Source organism: Takifugu rubripes, chromosome 3, assembly GCF_901000725.2.
Source record: "Takifugu rubripes chromosome 3, fTakRub1.2, whole genome shotgun sequence".
NCBI classification, from domain to species: domain Eukaryota; kingdom Metazoa; phylum Chordata; class Actinopteri; order Tetraodontiformes; family Tetraodontidae; genus Takifugu; species Takifugu rubripes.
The window spans coordinates 612,254-617,500 of record NC_042287.1 but is presented as its reverse complement, the minus strand read 5'-3'; positions in this window follow the sequence as shown (position 1 = coordinate 617,500).

The following is a 5,247-nucleotide window of genomic DNA, read 5'->3' as shown; positions in this document are numbered from 1 at the left end:
AGATAGTAACCTAATAATTAGATAATTACTTCTATATTATTTTATATAATTATTATATAACCTAATGATTAGACGACCCCCTAAGTATGATAGTTTATCTGTCTATGATAGTAACTGGAACTACAGAATTAGTAACAATAAGCTTTTTCAAAGAGGTAGGTTTTAAGTCTGATCTTAAAAGTGGCGATGGAGTCAGCCTCCCGTACCTGGACAGGGAGCTGGTTCCATAGCAGGGGGGCCTGGCCCCTGCAACGTATAAGTGAGCCAGCACCTCCGGGGGGGGATGGTATCAGTCAAACTGGATGTGACAGCCATTCCTAAGGCCGGACGGAGGAAGGCACGAACATTCGGCCCTGAGGCCCGTTCCCAGGATCTGGCTCGTCTCTCTGGGCTTGAGGGCCGAGAAGGCGGTCTCAGCCTCCGGTGTCCAGGCGAAAGGGCGCGAGGTGGAGGTGAGAGCGGAGAGAGGGGCAGCCACTTGACTGAACCCTTTGATGAACCGCCGGATGAACCCGGCGAACCCAAGGAACCGGCGAAGCTGAGTGCGGTCGGTGGGGCGTGGCCACTCCTCCACAGCCTGGATCTTGGCCGGATCTGCGCGCACCCGCCCCTCCTCCACAATGTAGCCGAGATACCCCACTGAGGCGGAGTGGAAGACACACTTCTCGGCTTTGATGAATAGTCGGTTCTCCAAAAGCCGTTGTAGGACCAGGCGAACATGCTGGTGGTGCAGATCAAGATGTCGTCCAAGTAGACCACCACAAAGACGTTGATCATGTCCCGGAGCACATCGTTGACCAACTCCTGGAAGACGGCGGGGGCGTTGGAGAGGCCGAAGGGCATGACCAGGTATTCGAAGTGCCCGAGGTGAGTGTTGAAGGCGGTCTTCCATTCGTCCCCTTTCCTGATCCGCACCAAGTGGTAAGCGTTGCGGAGGTCTAACTTAGTGAACACCCGGGCATGAGTGAGAGGCTCGAACGTGGAACTCATAAGGGGAAGAGGGTACTTGTTCTTAACGGTGATGTTAAGTTTGCGGAAGTCGATGCAGGGCCTCAGGCCGCCATCCTTCTTGGCTACAAAGAAGAAACCTGCAGCTAAGGGGGATGACGATGGTCTTATGATCCCAGAGGCAAGGGATTCAGTGATGTAATTGCGCATCACCTCCTTCTCTGGGATGGAGAGATTGTAAAGTCGACCCGTGGGGTAGGGAGCCCCGGGGAGGAGGTCGATGGGGCAATCATAGGGCCGGTGAGGGGGAAGGGACAGAGCATTGTCCTTACTGAACACTGGGGCTAAATCATTGTAGATAGGGGGAACACCAGTGAGATCCGGGGGAGTGAGCGCGGGCAGCTTGACGCGCGAGAGAAAAGTCCATCAGGGACTCATCAGCCCCAGAGTCAATGAGAACACTCACCGGAATAGACTCCTTATCCCAGGAGAGTGTTGCGGGGAAGAGGCGGTTGTGTTGCTCGGTGGGTTGGGGAATCACAGCTCGGCTCACCAGTACTCCCCCTACTGGTGAGCAGGCCCTTTTGGTCGGACGGGGCAGGCTTGGATGAAGTGGCCGTTGTTTCCGCAGTTCAGGCACAACTGGTCTCGGAGTCTTTGCTCCCGCTCCTGCCGTGAGAGACGGGACCGGCCGATCTGCATGGGTTCCTCTCCGACTCTGGGGGAGGGGTGAGCTGGGGATTGCAAGAGGATGTGAGGAGGCGGGGCGGCAGTGCTGGTAAGGGAGAAGTCAGGGGCAGAGGAAGTGCGGTGGGAGAGTTGGCGGGTAGAACCGCCCGCACGTTGGGCGCGCTCCTGGCGGCGCTCCCGTAGTCGTTCATCCATCTGGAGCGAGAGGGTGATCAGCTCGTTGAGTGACGAGGGGCGGTCCCTCACAATCAGGTCCTTGATTGCCTCACTCAGGCCCCGTCGATAGGCGCTACGGAGCGCGGTCTCGCCCCAGCGGCTCTCTGCAGCCAGGATGCGGAACTCAAGGGTGTACTCCGCAACTGACCGTGACCCCTGCTGGAGAGCGAGCAGACGACTCGCGGCGTCTTCACCGTAGGTGGGGTGCTCGAACACAGCCTTGAACTCCCGTCGAAAGGCGCTGTAGTCTGAGGAGAGGCGGGGGTCCAGGTCGACGGCAGCTATGGCCCAGCTCAATGCCTTGTCGGCCAGGAGGGAGGTTATAAATCCAACCTTGGCCTCGTCGGAAACAAATCTGGAGGGCTGATGGCGGAAGAGCAGCTCACATTGGTGGAGGAACCCCTTGCCCAGGTCGAAATCCCCGCCGAACACACGGGGGCTGGCAAGGTTGGGCTCGGCTCGGGGAGAAAGCGGGAGAGATGGTTCTGATGGAGCAGCCCCACCGGGGTCGCTGCCTAGCTTCTGAATAATGGAAGCCAAAACGGTTGCCATGGCGGACATCTGGTTGGAGAGGGCGGACAGGGTACTGGAGGTGGTCTGGGAGGAGCTCTGGAGCTCGGAAATCTCCCCCTGGATTGTGGGGAAGGCCTTGGTTAGCTCCGACTGAAGGGAGGAGAGCTGGGCAGAGTGGGCCTCCACTCTTCTTTCGAGGGGGGAGGGTAACGTGGGGGTCCTAGGGCCGCCCGGCTGCCCCGGGGTTCCACCTTGACTCATCTGGGCTTGATCTTTCTGTTAAGCTCGAGAGGACTGGCGGTCAAGTGTGGCGGAACCCCAAAGAAGGCAGACAGACACGGGAATTAAAAGTGAACTCAGACGGTTTAATGAAGCAAAAGAAACAGGAGGGAAGAAACTAAATGAGAGAGGCCGAGACAAACTATAGGTGCGTGATGCGGCAGACGAACCAAGTTCGAGATCCAGGGGCGAGAGTCCGTGGGGGAGTCCAAGTGTCCAGAGGCCAGGAGAAATCCGTCCGAGGAAGGGGAAGAGGAAGAGGTCAGAGGAAGAGGGGCTAGGAAGGTTGCAGAGGAGCCGGGGGAGACGCTGGGAGTCGCAGGGAGTCGCTGGGAGTCGCTGGAAGACGCAGGGAGACGCAGGGAGTCGCTGGAAGACGCAGGGAGACGCAGGGAGTCGCTGGGGAGCCTGGAGAGATGCTGGGTCGACGGGAAGTGTTGCCAAAAACATCAGTAAGATCAAGCACTGGCCTGAGTGCATAGGGGCCTTTTATGGGTGCAGAGTCGTTTGGGCGGATTGGGTGCAGCTGAAGGAGAGGGCCCAGGTGGTGGTGGTTGAGCTGATTGCCCAGGAGGAGGTGGGGCCAGAGTAGGAGTCACAACATACCTAAGACTTATTGTATAATTGTTGAAGGTATCCATGGTAACAGCAGAAGTCCACGGGCCTAGGTGCATCTTCAGATGTCCTCATAAGGAGCTCCGTACGTTTAAAGGGCAGAGGAAGCAGGAAGGAGAGGTGGGGGCGTATTATAGGAGCAGTTCTGTCTTCACCCTGATTATGAGCCTTATCAAAAAGGTTGGGTTTCCTCATTAGTGCTGCGAAATTTGTGTCTCACTAACGATAGTCAGCTTGCAGGTTTCTGAGCAACAACAAGTTGTGGCTCGGTTGTGCGACACTGTAAAACCTGTCATGTGTGCCAAATAAAAGGTCACCCTACTTCACTGTTGTATCCTTTGAGTGGGTACCCGTGGTTGGGCCTGCTGAGTGATCGTTTCCTCACATGAAGACCAGCAGCTAATTGATTTAGATTTTTAGATGCATGTCAACCCCTTTTCCAAGGGACAACAGAACCACTTCTGCAGTATCCAAATGCCTGTTAATTCTTTTTCTCTGTTCAGATCCTGAAAGTTGTTCAAGCTGACCAGGGATCTGGTTTCATGTCCAGGGTATTTGGGTGTGATCTCAAGCAGCTTGGAGTTCCACAAGGACGGGGACGAGGGAATCCACTCCTAGAGAGGGTGCAGGAGCCACTGCTGAGCCCGGCTCCCGTCTGCACCCGCTCTGGCCAACAGGGCTGATGGTTTTAGCTGCTTTTGGACAGAGTTCTGGAGCTCAGCAGAGTTACAGGGAAGTGGAACTGAGACAGTTTATGGTCTAATGTTACAGTTGACTAAAAATAGGTGAATAAAAAGACACTTTGACCGTCAAACCTCCACTGTTTGTTCTGCACATCAACACAAGTCCCCCCCCCCCCACACACACACACACATACACACACACAAACAGGAAGTGAATGTGACTCAAATATGACAATCAGAAGAAAGTTTATTGCACAACCACATTAACACAACATTGATGTAACAGTCACGACTCTAATTTCAGCTACACTCACTTAATGACAACAGTCATTTCTTGATAATTGGACTTCTGTCTTAAATTCTGTAGAATCCCGAGCGGACAGTGGGGCTCTGCGCCAGCCTGGCTCCTCTTGATGATTGACTTAAAGACTGATTTATGGCAGTGATAAGGAGGAGAGTGAGAGTAAGACAGACACCCTCAAACTTCCAGCTACATTTATTGGGGAATTGGAATTTCAAGCGCCTGTTGAATCTTAGACAAAATTATATGAAAAAGACCCAGGTTCATTTTTGGAAAATTATGAATCAGAATCATGGGAAGAGAGTGAGTGTGAGTATAGAGGTTTACCACTGACAGGGGCCATAAATAATGAGGAGGTGGGTCAAACAGGAATACACACGAGGAGTAAGGGGCCCGTTTTAGGAATGCCGCAGTTCCAGGCCCCTCTGATACAGAAAAGAGGAGGACAGGAACCAGTATATGTTCCATTTGCTATCACAGACATTAATTGTTTGGTGGATAAGATGCCCCCACCCGCAGAGGGGATGTCCAGCCTTTTTAGCTTAACACAGAGCATGCAGTTGGCGATGGGAGACTTTAGAGGAATTTTAGGGAGACAAGTGTCTCTCTGGGATTTGGATAAAGTTGAGGTAGCAGCAGGCATTAAAGATAGAACTAACGGTGCACGTTTTGGCCCTTGTGCAACCAGGGTTGGTGAAGCTATGAGACAGATATTTCCAGTATCTCCAGGAGCAATGCAGAATTTAAGATTTAAGTGGGAGGAAAGTGAGTCAGCACATGGATTCCTTGCGAGGTGTAAAGAGGAATGGATGTGTGCCACAGTGTGCCATCCTGGCTCAGATAATTTACACACCACTTTGATTCATCAGGCAATAATTTTAGGACTTCCACAATCAGTGAAAGAAGCCACGGAAGGAAATCCTGACCTTCCAGGCAGTACGGCGGATGTCTGGGAGAGACATCTTTCACACCACATCAACACAAGTGAATGTGACTCAAATA